General features: G+C 46.3%; 1 protein-coding gene across 1 annotated transcript in view; it reads right to left on the minus strand.

Annotated features, from left to right (window-relative positions):
- SFMBT2 (Scm like with four mbt domains 2) overlaps positions 1 to 12,023 on the minus strand; it is a 102,817-nt gene extending 90,794 nt beyond the window's left edge. The window contains exon 1 of the mRNA XM_041483773.1: positions 11,931 to 12,023. The gene's annotated coding sequence lies outside the window, so the exon portion shown is untranslated. The remainder of the gene's footprint in view (positions 1 to 11,930) is intronic.
- Between the last annotated feature and the right edge of the window lie 2,272 nt (positions 12,024 to 14,295).

Here is a 14,295-nt window from a genome sequence, read left to right on the forward strand (position 1 = left end):
AAAAGAAAAAAAAAAAAAAAAAAAAAAAAAAAAAAAGAGTGATTTATTGCACACCAACCCATTCCCTCAGCATTTCCTGATGGTTTTCATGCCACCCCATCTTGACATGGTTGGAATGAAAGATCTCAGAGGTCTTTTACAACCTAAATAATTCTATGACTCTCTGATGGTGGTCCTGCTTCCATCCTGCTCGTCTCCAGCCTGCAGCTGGGGTTGGATGAAAACCACAACAAAGGAGCTTAGTAGCAATAATATCATAAGAGCAACAGCAAAAATAATGACAAGAGAGAAGATAGTAAGGTAACAAACAGCATCAGAGGTTTCACATCTCAAAGTTCCCTCCAGCTCACCAACAGAGAGAGAAGGATGAGCCCACAAGGCAGCACAATCCATGCTAAAAAACAACATCTCCACCATCTTCCAGCCATTTCAGCCCTTCATTTCCAGTTTTTGATGCTGTGTGAGATATATCTCACTGCATAAATATTCAAACTTCCAAAGGGGGAGATCTGTGATAATGAAACAGAGGAAACACCGAAGCGAAAATACTCATGAGAAAGAGACTGGAGTAACTCTAGATAATAAAACTGAGCATGCAAAATGCAGATACCTTCATGAAATAGTGCTGGCTGCAACTGTTTATTGAATGAGGACTGACCTAAGGTAACTGTACCAGTTTTAACATGCACAGCAGGAAATACTAGCTGATTTTAAATTGGGTTGTGTTAGCAGAGGAGTTTCTTCTAGCAGGAGTGACCATAGTAAATTCAAAGTTGAATACAGACACACAGAAATGAAAAACAATATGAGGAAGGGCACCCAGGCTGATCAGATTTTGCATCAGACACCAGACTAAATGAGAAGTGTATTTCCAGCCACACTAAGCCACCAGACAAGCAATACCCTGAGAAACACCTTTAGGAGTAGATGAAAAACAACTCCAAAGTGAGCTTTTCAGTAAAACTCTGAGATGCTGATGAATTATGAGGTGTCAAAGGACGTCTGAAAAAGAGAAACCAAGAGCTGGGGTTATGGGCACAGAGGGAAGCAGCTATTCACACAAGATATGCTAAAGCAAAGCCAGGCAGTAGGGAAGGTGTGTGTCCAGAATATCTGATGGGGAGGACTGGTCCTGCTTGTTAGAGGAGCCTCCAAATCCCACAGGACACAGAGGACTGTGCCAAATGCTCTGCAAAATGTGTGACTAAAAGTAGGAAAGAAGTTTACTGCCAGAGGCCAGGCAAAGCAGGCTGTAATAAGATGGTAAAAATATATGGGATTTTTTCAACTTTTACTACTGTGGAGGCATATTCTAGAAGACTAGATATGATGGTTGTAAAATAGAAAGGAGGAGAGTGTTCTGCCATGGATTTCTCACTCCCAGTTTTTAAGGTCGCTCCTATGGCAATTTAAAAGAAGAAATGGACGTGTGTGAGCAGTTATATCAGAACTGAGAAAGATGAGGAGCATGTCAAGTGCCTGATATCCATCAGATGGACCATGGTGGAAATGTCTGCTGGAGCAATCACAGCTGCAATTAAAACCTGCAAAAACTAGAGATGTTTCACCAAAAAAATCACTGATGGAAGCAAATTACCAAGGCAGGTGATTCAACCTCCACCGAAGGCTGTTCAGGCAAAGTTAGAAATTTTTGTTCCCCACCCCAAAGGAATCTGCTAATGAAAGAAAAAAGGAGTATTTTAAAAAATTATTTTTAGAAATTATTTTAAAAAATGAAGATCATAACCCAGCTTAGAGCAATATGGTTGTTCAGAGTGCTCAGCAAACTTTAAGTCCTCCACAAATATGACCCTTTTCCCACTGCCATGGCCACTCCAGCACTACATCTTTATTCTTTGTTGACATGAGACTTGCTAATGAATTAAGTGTATTATAGACTCCAAGTATTTGAGTGCAGCTAACCTCAGAACATGCACATCACTCATCCCCAGTGTATATTAAGTTTCAATTAACCATGAAACTAGAAGCAGTCAGTTTACTGAAAGTCAAAAAAAAATCCCACTTCTCCTTTGATAGAGATGCTCTGTAAATATCATTAATAATAAATTAGCTAAGTATCAGGACTTTACATCAAGCTTGTTAAATGTGAGAGGAGGGGAGATGCCAGCTGAAGTTAAACCTTGGGGGATGTGGCTGCTTTAATTTTTGCCAGGGACAAGTCAAGGATGGAAGACAACCTGGGTCTACCAAAAAAATGCAAAGAACAGAGAGAAACAGAGGTATCAATTTAAACACAACAAATCCATCATCTAGAAGAGAGCTCATGGGTAACAATATAAATACCAAGAAGAAACATAATCCTCTCAGTACTGTAGTTAAATCTTGTGATGCTTCTATTATGCTGATAAAACAGAGTTATGAGCTGACAAAAAGCTGAAGGTGCCCAATCAGACAATAACAGTATAAGCTTTTTTTTTTTTTTTTTTTTTTTTTTTTTGAGCCCACTTCAATTAAAAGGGGGAAATACAGACTCTCTGAGGCACATTCAACAACATCAACATTTCTGGGGTTTTCAACTCTATTTTAATGTATTTTTTGATTAAGCTATGGACAACTTTACTGACTTTGAAATGTCACGTTGAGAGCATCCACATCCCAAGGAAGCTGGATCTATCAGAGGCCATTACTTGGTTTATTTTGGGAATAATAAGTTTACCAGTTATGGTAGGAGAGCATTTCAGTATTTTCCCAACAGCATGTGACAATGAGACCAAACTCTTATACAAACACCAGCCTCAAAACAGCGCTGAGCTTTACTGTTGATATAACTAACTAGCAAAGAAAGCTGACACAGGGTATTAATTTTTCACTTCTTATTAATTGCTGCTAATTAACACTTCAAACAGTCCCCAGCCATACTGTTAACAGTAGCACACTGGCTGGCCTGCAATCATCAACATTACACGAGCAGCACACACCACTGTACTCCAATTCCTCTGCCAGTGTGAAATCCACTGGAAACCAAATCAAGGACCACAAGCCAGCCCGGGAACAAGGTGATGGGAAACAGCACCAAAAGAGGCTCAAGGTGACATTACACCAGGCAGAAGCACAAAGGAAAATCCTACGAAATGCATTTGAAGGAGCAGGGAGGGGGGAAATTCCCTGGGTTCAGATCCCTTGCTCATTGTTTCTGCACAGCGGTGGCTCAGACAGATCCGATTCTTCCCCCCACGCAGCTCCCATTCCCTTGGCATTTAATTCAGATCCAGGCTCTTAACTCACAGGCAGGAAAAGCCAGGCAATATAATGAAGAATCTCTTTTATTTCCTTCTTCCCACGGCTGTCAGTCTCAGCCCTGCCTTTATCTCCAACGTGCTGCCTTGTCATCTGTATCAATATTGGCTCTTTGTACAAGCACAGCATTGGCTTCCTCACACCATTTTACACTTCTCATCTCCTGTCAGCTCCATCCTGGTGCTTCTTCCTTTGGAGTGATCCTCTGTAGGGAGAGATCCCTTACCCACACACAAATCCAGCACCCCTAGGGCTCTTCCTTAAAGCTACTCCTGAAAAACTTCATTTCTCCCTCCAAAGCATGCTTGGTTAATCGGGATTGACACAAGGAAGACAAAAAAGATCCTGCACCCTTAAAACCTCCAGCCTGGTCTCTGTCAGGCTTGGTGCTGTGACCAATTCCCTGGGAGCCTGTTCCAGTGCTCAGCCACCCTCTGGAGGGAGAACCCCTTCCAAATACCCAGCCCAAACCAAGCCAAGAAAAATCACATCCAAAGGATGACTGACTTAATTTCAGACACCTGAAATTCAGATGAGATGAACAACCCCCAGGGGGTTCCTGTTCTTGCACAGCACCTGCTAATGTTTTAAATACCCAGATTTCCCAGTAGACAAGCTGCATCAGTCACAGAATGGTTTGGGTTGGAAGAGGCCATAAAGATCACCTGGTTCCAACTCTGCTGCCATGGGCAGGACACCTTCCACTAGACTGAACAGAGATGCTCAATGCCATGTGGTCCTGGTGGTGTTTGTGGAGCAGGATGAAGGGGATCTCATCCTGTGGGATATGATCCAGGATGCACTGCCAGTGACAACCTGCCACAACACTCACATCCCTGAGCATCTGCACTATGCAGTGGAAGCTCATTCAGAAGGGATACTGAACACATCAAGTAACAGTTTCACCTCCTAGAAAAACGGCTTGTCTCTCCTCTCTGACAAAGTACCAGTTGGAAACCTTTAAAGGACCATTTCTTTCAAATTCCTGCGAGGGTTTTTTTATTATTTATTTGAGAGGTTCCCTCGCCAAATGTTTTCACTTATAGCAACTGACAATTTCTCTTTCATATTGAAGACCCCACAGGATTTTAATAAGGGAAATTTACTGCTTTGAACAGCTCTGTGTTGCACTCTGGGGTGGAAGAAACAAATCCCATGTACTCTGGAGAACCAGGAATGTTCACAATATTCAAATACATAAAAAACAGCTGAATGGGGAAAAAACATAATCTGTTTTCCATGTTCTTGGTGGATTGAAGAAGGCAGCTTGGCTGAAACTGCAGGGAGGGGACAGGATTTGGGCAAGAGAAGAAATCACTTATAACGAATTTGGTGAAGAAGTGGAATACACTGTGGGAAGGGCACAGAGCTCTGCTTTTTGGAGGAGTTAGGATGCTAATGTGCCCAGAAAGGGATCTTGGTAGAGTTAATCCTGCCCTGGGGTAAGGGATGGTCAGTCCAAGACCCCTTCCAGTCCCCCTCCTCCAGCCACTCAACGGGACTCATCTTTCTGCTCTTGAAGTCAGCATTTGTCCAGCAGCAGAAAATAAAACAGTAAGCCTGGAGGGAAAACACGTAAAAACAGGAAATCAGGGAACCACCAGAGCAGGGATGGTCTGGATTGTCTATCTCGAAGTCAGAGAAGCAAAGGAACCAAACTCCTCTGAAGACACATGGTGGAGGAGGGATTGTGCAAGGAGGTGGCAGCCCCTGTAACTCAGCTGGTCCTTGCTCTCCTCTCTTCTTGCACTGGTGCCAAAAGCTTCACACTTTTGCTGCCAACAGAGACAAACCCGTTCTACAAAGCAATTTTCTCATCCTCCCTACCTTGCACACTCCTGAGTCCGGGATACACACACAGATAAACGGTAGTAAGATGAGATAACAGAAAGTAAAATAAACCTAATTAGAGACTGTTAACTTGCAAAAAGGCCTCCAGTATTAAGAAAAGAAAGAGAAATGACAAGCAGACACCCAGGCTTGGGTACACACCACCCTCTTAGCTGTCCTGTGTGTAAATAAAACCTAAGGACCTAGAGACGGACTTGAAGCCAAAACCTGCCACAAACTTCTCCAAGGACTAGATCAAACCTCAACAATTAAAGCACTTTTTCATTCAATTTGCCTTCTCCTGAGTGAGTTGGATGTTTTATAAGCTGGGGCAAGGGGGCATTGCTGCCCCTAGGTGCATCAAAAATACATCTTTAAAGAAAGTTCAGGAAAAAGCAAAAATTAACTCGTTCTTGGAAGGTGTTTTGAGCATGGGAGCTCAGTGCAAGTGTAAGATCAGGTTCCAAGATGCTTTGCTGGGATGGAGCACTACACCTGGAAGTTTTACAGCAGTTCTCATGTTCACACAAAAGGGAATCCAATTTGTACTGCTACCTGTACTCCTGCCACTGCCCCTGGGAATCCTGGAATCCCCACCTTCAGCACCCACAAAGCATGTCTGCCAAGGAGAGGGAGGTCACCACACACTAATCTTTCCTGTTTCCAGCTGTTCTGTCACCTAACAGGTGCCTGCACCTCCTTCATGACTCAACAGGCAATTTCCACGATGTTTCCCCCCACTTTGGTGAAGCACCTCTACCCATGCTAAGCACCCAACATACACCAACTACTCGGAAACATGGCATATTTAAATCTGGGCATCTTCTAAAGCTCTCAGCTGAACCAGGGCCATGAAGAAGACTGGGACAATATCCTTGATGCCCTTTGTAACAGGAAAAAGAACTGCAAGGAAGAAGCACAGCAACAACCACGTGAACCACTCTGTCCTCTCCCACCTCTGTGCCTGAAACGGAGCTGAAACCAGGAAACCTTTGAGATGGGTAACTCGGAGACACAGAGCTGCTTGATCATCCTGAGACACCTCATCTTGTCAGGCAAAATCACAGAACACAGTGGAGTGGGCTGGAAAGGACCTTAAAGATCACGGAGCTCCAACCCCCACCATGTGATGCTTATCACCTTGAAACAGCAGCCACATGGACCAAATTAATCAGTCAGACCCCCTGAGAGGGACCAATCAGCCCAGAGACAGAAGTCACCCAGCAGGAAACACAAAACACTGTTTTCACAGACTAATTTACAGCCCAATTGAGAAGTCCCTCATCAACCAAACTGCCATTGTCCAGGGCAATCAGTTCTGCCTTCTATGTCTTTGCAGCAGTCAAGAGTCATTCTCAAAAAACAAAACAAAACAACAACAAAAAAACAAAAAAACAAAAAAAAAAAAAAAAAAAAAAAAAAAAAAAAAAAAAAAAACCCAAGATGCAAACCAGAATCCAAGAAACATCTGCCATTTGATTCCAACACTTTTTAGGAAAAAAAAAAAAAAAAAAAAATGACATTTTAGATCTTGGCAGTTTGGTTCATTTGAACAGCACAGCTGATCAGCACTTGGGCTTAGTCCTACACACACTTACATCCCTGTCTGTGCTTCACATCCAGAAGCAGCTTCACTGACTGGCAGGATCTGCCAAAAAAAGAAAAATTTAAAAAAGATCCAGCCCTCACAAGCATCTCCAGCCACCCCACAGCACAGCAGCAGGAAGAGAAGAACCCTTCCCTTCGCCAAGCACATGTGAGGGCAGCCAGCAGAGCCCTGCCAAGGTCTATCCAAACTGCACAAGACATTTTAACTCCTACAAGTCACGTTTACAGGGCTAATTCCACCCCATTTCTCCAAGGTAAAACAAATTGGATTCCCTTTCGTGTGAACATTTGAGAACTGCTGCAAAACATCCAGGTGTAATTACACCTCATCCCAACAAAGCGTCCTGGAGCCTGATCTTACACCTGCACTGAGCTCCCACGCCCAAAACACCTTCCAAGAATGAGTTAATTTTTGCTTTTTCCTGAACTTTCTTTAACGATGCATTTTTGATGCACCTAGGAGAGTTATGGCTTTCTACCCAAAAGTCTCCACAAAGGACTTATGACCCTTTAAAGATCCTCAGCCTGTGGTTGTCCTCTCTACACAGCAAGGGCAGGAATAATGTCACCTCCTGGATTTTAGGAGGGAAATCCACGTCCTTGCCAAGCAAATAAATGCAAGATTTTCTAATTAACTTTTATTCAAACTGAGTCTCAGAACTTTACCCAAGAAAAGACGGCTCTTTTGCACAAGCCACCCAGTGATGCTAAGAGTATTAGTCATGAAAGCAGGAATTGGGAGTAAAAATAGCAAGGATTCTGCACATACTTTTTTTAAGCCTCACACCTACTCAGAACTGATCCCTGGGTCAGCTGTCAAGAGCTGCTTGGTTTTAGGTTTTTTTTTTATTTTTTTTTTCCTTCTTTTTATTACTATTTTATTTTAGATCAACACTTCTGATTCATAGAAATGGGAGTAACTGTGAACACATTTTCCAAATCAGCCTTCACAAGAATGCTTTGTTGAGGTCTTACAAAAGGCCAATCTCAAAATAAACTTTTTCAGGAGTTTTTTAAATGTCAGTTGAGAAGTCTTTGCTCTAATTTCTGTATTTCCTTATTTTGCAACTCAAACATTTTTAACCGCTGCAGGAGTCATACCCAAGACACAGAAAATAAAGGAAAGAGAAACCTTTTGGCAAGAAAAACTCCCATATGATGGATTTGACAGGTTTCATCGGGGTCTGCCATGCAAAGATCAACAGTTTCAAATTATGAGTTTTAAGTATGGACAAGGTACCATCAGCTACTCCAATCCCAAAAAAACCCCCTGCTCCTAGGGGCCAGATGTTATGATGACAGAACAAACTCATATTTGCAGGTGGCATCACTATTATCAACAGCATTTCATTTTCAGCACTGAGGACCCTGCACCAGCTGACAGACTCTGCATCAATATTCATAGTAATAAAATACTTCTGACACCTTCAGGTCATCTAAAGCATGGACCCTGTGGTCACCACATTATCGTTTTGGTGAATTCTCATGAACACACCTCAGGCAAAACTTGAAGCAGAGGAGCCAATCTGTCAAAAGTTCTGGAGTTTTTCACAACTCCTTTATTTTATCACTTGGACACAGTCAGGGACAAGCCACCTCCTTCAACCATCACCATCCTTGTAAACCTCCCCAGATGCTCTCCATGCCTCTGCTTACCCCACACCAGCATGAATTTAACCAGTGAAATGCCCTTTGAAGACTCACAGAAACACAGAATGGTTTGAGCTGGAAGGGACCTTAAAGATCACCCAGGTCCAACCCCCTGCCATGGGCAGGGACACCTTCCACTCTCCCAGGTGGCTCAGAGCCCTGTCCAACCCAGCCTTGAACACTTCCAGGGATCCAGGGGCAGCCACAGCTTCTCTGGGCACCCTGTGCCAGGGCCTGCCCACCTTCCCAGCCAAGAATTTCTCCCCAATATCTGCTGGACAAACAAGGTGGCACCTTCTCTACCACGTCCTGTCCTTCAGCAAGGTTAACATTACATCCCCCCACTCATCTCAGAGCAGCAGCCCATGGCTCTGAAAGGCCAGAAACAGTGACACAAAATGCACCAGCTCAGCACAGCACGAACCAGGAGTGGGGGAAAAGCATCCCCAGTTTAAAATGTTGGCAGTTGTGTTGTTTACCTTATTTCAAGTAACACTTCCGTAAAGTTTTAATGAATGCTTCATTAAAACATCAACTGCCTGTCCAGCCAGTCAATTATCACTCATAATCACAGCTATATAACAGTATACTGTCTTCTGCAGATGTTCTTACATCTGTGCAAAATACACTCTCCACCTCTGCCACATGTAACATCTGTTGAATATTTGCAAACGTTTTCTCAATATAGAACTGAAATTATACTGTCTTACTTATAATGTATTTACTGTCCCACTATCCTGTGCACCCCTTAAAATCACTAAAAAGGTATTTCCTTGCTGTGTAGGTACCAATCTCTCAATTGCTCTTTGCTGCATTTATTTAAATGGCTTTTAGATTTTCACTTAGTAACAGATTACACCGAGCCTCCATCTTATCGCAGGAGCTATTAGGACCTAATCCTCCTTTATAAGCACTGAAGTTATTAGACTTGTGAGGATATTTTCTTCCCTTTCATAAATAATCTGTTGGAGAGAGAGGGACAAAAAAAAAAAAAAAAAAAAGGAGGGAAAAAGCCACTTGCATCCCTGCTCACCCAGGCAACAGTCCCAACCCCAGAGAAAGAACATGCCTCACCTGCTCTTACTTCGACAGCAACAAATGAAATCAAATCTGCTTTCACCTAAAAGCTTCTAGAGAGGGAAAATAAATTGCGCTAAATAAATTGCCAGCACCCTTCTCTGTGTAAGAAGAAAAAACTCCTTGGGGAAGGTTTGCGCCAGGTTCAGAGGGATCTTCACAGACCTTTCCAAATCTCTTCCATCTCCACGTCCCCATCATACAGGGGCACAAACTGATTGTAGAAGCTGTCCTGTCCAAGGGACAACAAAGTTTGGGATGGGGAGATGTATGGGGGGCGAAGAGGGAAGATACCTTCCCCTTCTGGAAGCAATGGCTCCATCTCTTCCCACCCCAAAGAAAACCCCACTGAAGCTCTTGGATTTTGCCACCCAAATCCCACCACAGCTTGGTAACTGCCTTCCAAGCCTCTCTGTTTATAATTAATGCCATTTTCTGCTATTTTGATAAGAAATCACTATTTCACCCCCATCTTCTCCTCTGCCACCCTCTCCACCACCATACCCTGCGATGTGAGTTTGCTGGATCCCTGAGCCAGCTCGGTCCTGGAGAAAGGAGGGGGAAATGGGTGGCTTGATGGATCAGAGCCCTTTTGGAACGGGAAATCTCACCCTGCACGACAAGGTGTGCAAACAGCATCGCCAACCAGCCCTGCTGAACAAAACCACAGCGAGGTGCTGAGCAGCATTTCCAAGAGGCACAGGAAAATGAGCAGCAGAGCAGCCCTTCAGCCACTCCTGGATTCTCCCTGGCTCCTCCATCCACACCCAGGCACTGACAGCCCGCGATGCTGGAGCATCCCATCACCTCCCACGCTTGAGAACACAGATGCTCCAAAGTTAACAATTTACAACCACGGTGGAACAGCAGCAGCACCCAAGTGCTCCCTGCACCGTATCGGGGAAGTTTTCCCTGCCTCTGAGGCAGCCTCCCTCCTCCACTCCCCTGGAAAACACATTTGGAAAAAAAAAAAATGTATTGCAAGCAACTCGCGGAGAACTGTAGGGATCTGAAGGGACGGAGAACTCTCTGCAAACTCCTTCTCTCTCTTTTCTAAAGCTGCGATTCGCCTCCGTCCCCGTGGCGTTCCCAGGGTCTCTCTGCAGGAGAGATGCAGCTCGCACTGCCCGAGTCGCCTGTCTGCCGCCCGAATTTCCGCGTGGAGCAATTCCAGAGTGGTTTTTTGCTAAACAAAAACATGCAAAGAGCGAAAAAAACCCACCCCAGACATCCCCAGCTGACTGCGCCCAGGAAGGTTTGACAGCTCCAACAGGACATCTCATCCCACGACATGTCTACAGCTAATGCAAAACAAATCAGCGCTCCGTCTCCCGACGCATTATTTTATTTTTTTTTTCCCCCCTCTCATGGCACGCCTGCGATTTTGTCATTCAAAGGCAAATCGGCCGCGGTTCCAACTCCACACATCCCTTTTCCCAGCACAAACAAATGCCCCGGTACTTTTCCCACCGCCGGGTGCTGCGGGGGGAGGACCCCGAACTGGGGATCCCATCCTCATCCCTCCGCACCGAATTCACCAGCGCACCTCTCCGAGCAACAAAAGAGTTGGAGCAAACGCGTGGCACCTCGCCTTCCCTCTTTTTCCCCCTCTCCAAATGTTTATTCGCAGTTTTTGAAGACACCTTAACCCGCCATGTTGAACAAGCTTTATAAATATTCATTTACCGCAGTTCGGGAGCGCTACGGGAAGATATGTCTAGATCAGGGCTGCACATTTTGGCACAGCTGATTGCTTTCTTCTCTTCTCTTTTTTTTTTTTTTTCCCCTTCCCTCTCGCCTCCTGCAGCAGCTTTTTTTCCCCCCCCCCCTTTTCCCCCGCAGATTTCAGAAGAAACCCACCCGCACACCCAAAATAACTCTTTCCGAGAGATGTGCATCAACCGTGCAAATCTGAAAAGAGGTCGCACGAGCGTTTGGCAGGAAAGCAGAAAAACGATAGGTATAACTTTAAAAATAATTTAAAAACAAGGAGAAAAAAGGTGGGGAAAGGGAATAATAGAAAAAAAAAGAAAGAAAAAAGGGGGGGAAAAGCAAAAAAAAAAAAAAGGGGGGAAAGGGAGGGGAAGAAAGGAGGGGAGAAAAGGAGATGAGAGCATCTAAAACGCGGTCTGTCGAGGTAAAAAGCAAGCCCCGCACGGCTGCGCTGCACCCGAGCGGCAGCGCGGAGCCTCCCGGCCCGCGGGGCGCAGCCGGGCAGCGGCAGCCGCGCTGCGAGCGCCGGTCCCGGCCGGGGCTCAGCCCCGGCACGCCAACACTTCCAGCAACTCCACCGCGGGATCACCCTCGGAAAACGGCGGGGGGGAATATCCACACCCATCTCACACGCTTAAAAAATATATATGTATTTAAAAAGAATTTTTAATACATCTTGGAAAGGGGAAAAGAGACTCTCTCCACCCAAGCGCTGCCAAACCCGATAAATAAAATAAAGGGAAATGCCAGCCGGGAGGGCTTGAGAGGGGTGGCTGCCGGGCGCGGTGCCTTACCTGTGCGAGTTTGGCTTATTTTGGGGTGTTTTCCCCGTTTTTTCCCCCGCGGAGCGGTGCGCGGTGCTGCGCGGAGCGGAGCCCAGCCGTGCCTGCGCCCGCACCCGCGGCAGACTCATTCCAATATGGCATCCGCGCAGTGCGCATGCCTGCCGCTCTTTTTAGGGCTTTTTTTTCCTCTTTCTTTCTTGCCTTTTTTTTTTCCCTTTTCCCTTTTAATATTTAGCAGCCAACTCCTTCGCTGACCTTTTTTCAGCAGTTTCAAGAAAAGGGGTTTAAAAAAAAAATAAAATAATAATCCGTCAAAATAATCACGCGCGCATCCCGAGCCACACCGCCCCGGCTGCTCCGCGCCCGCGGTGCCTCCGCGCTTTGAGCCGGGGATTTGGGCTCCGCGGGCGAGGGCAGGGATGGAATCCACGCGTGGAAGCGATGCCGCGGTTCGGCCGCGCTCCGCGGCGCGGGGCAGCGCGCAGCGGCATCCCGGGCTGGCCGCCCGCGCCTTAAATGCCACAAAACACCATCAAATACCACCAAATACCATCAAATACCAGCCTTCAACACCGGAGCGCTGCCGCCCGGCTTGCCCTCCCCACAACCTTTTATTTCGCTTTTCCTCCTCGTTTCGTGTCGCCAAGAAACTTCCAGGGAGGGAGGTGGGGGTAGAAGATGGGGGAAAGAGGGGAAGCAAAAAATGCGGCGCATCCCTCAGCCCGCCCCTTCCCTCCGCTTCGCAGGGCTCCGGCATTACCTGTTTATTCCCTGTTGCAGAAAATAAATAAAATATATCACGAAAAGCCGGCGAAGGCACAAGGCGGGATGTAAAATCAACTGGTGGGCACCCTCCGCCCTCCCGGCGCGCAGGGACACGCACAACTTTCCCTCCTTTGCTCCTCAGGTTATCGGATGGGATTTTTTTTTTCTTTGGGGTTATTTGATGGTTTTTCCTTCCTTTGGCGAGTGCGGGGGATTCACGGCGGAGTCGCGCTGCTCGCCGGTGTGCGGGGCTGTGCTGCTGCGGGGGTGTTCGCACGCACGGCCACACTGCGGGATTTTTCAGATTGCACAGATACTCTGTTCTCCCCTCCCGAGAAAATCAGCCCCCGCTGCAGGACTGGAAAATCATGCCACGCTCCACTGCCCGTGCCCCCCGCCCGGCTGGTCCTGCTCTCGGGAAAGGGGTCAGAAAAATCCCCTTGGGTGGGAGGGATGGGGATAAAGCCCCGCTTCTGCAGCCGGGGTTTCTCGGGATGCTCTGACCGCCCGCAGATCCCAGAGCTTCCCCTACCCCGGTCTGCTCAGCGGCGGGGCTGGGGATGAATTTTACAGGGGTTTTGCCGCCCCCCCTTGCAGCCCTGCTCAGGGAGTGTGTAAAGCATCTTTGATGGGGATTTTTGGAGCCCCAGCTCCCATCTCCCTTCAGGCACAATTGGTACGATTAAGGATTCAGTAGATGTTTTTGGAGCATCCTCCGAGGTGGGGGTTGGTGCAGGGCACACACATTCAACAGGTCTGGAGGGGCGCAGTGGGAAGGAACATCCTGGTTTTGAGGCAGCAACCAGTCCTGGACATTGTCCTTTCCACAAATTCCTTTTGGAATTAACCCCAAATGCTGCTGCGTCCATCGGGCTGCCAAATTTACATCACCCCTCCTACTCAGATGCAAGTGCTATCTCCACTTGCCTTTCTCTGGTCATTTCCAAGCTGAGATTTGAAGTTTCCAGGTTGATTTTGTGAGCCTCCCTTCTTGCAGGAGCAGGGAGGGTGATCTCACACTGGGGAAGCACTGGTTTCCCACAGGTGACCCCAGCTTTTCTCTGCCCTATTGCAAGCACCAGCACCCTTTTTCACTGGTTCTTGCTGGGGATTCATCACTGAACCTCCAAAATTGCTTTCTCTTCCACTCTCTCCAATCCCTTTATCTTCCACTCTCCCAAATCCCTTTCTCTTCCACTCTCTCCAATCCCTTTCTCTTCCACTCTCCCAAATCCCTTTCTCTTCCACTCTCTCCAATCCCTTTCTCTTCCACTCTCCCAAATCCCTTTCCCTTCAACTCTCTCCAATCCCTTTCTCTTCCACCAGCCTCTCATGGATTTTGTGCAAGAAGACAAGTGAGGGGTGGAATAAATATGAAGAAATATTTTGATTCTGGAATACATTTGAGAAGATAGTGAAGACTGGGAAAAAAGAACAAATACTGCAGACAGTGTTTCTTCAGCACTATCCATGTTCTTGCCATTCACACGCCAAGAGGCCACGGGCACGGGCTCAGCCTCTCCTGTTCCAGCAGATTTCCTGGAAAACAAATCAAGCAGCTCCTACTTTCAGGCTTTGGGCTGGATGGGATTTCAAAACAGCAAGGAAA

Source organism: Pyrgilauda ruficollis, unplaced genomic scaffold, assembly GCF_017590135.1.
Source record: "Pyrgilauda ruficollis isolate IOZ18807 unplaced genomic scaffold, ASM1759013v1 scaffold61, whole genome shotgun sequence".
Taxonomy (NCBI): Eukaryota; Metazoa; Chordata; class Aves; order Passeriformes; family Passeridae; genus Pyrgilauda; species Pyrgilauda ruficollis.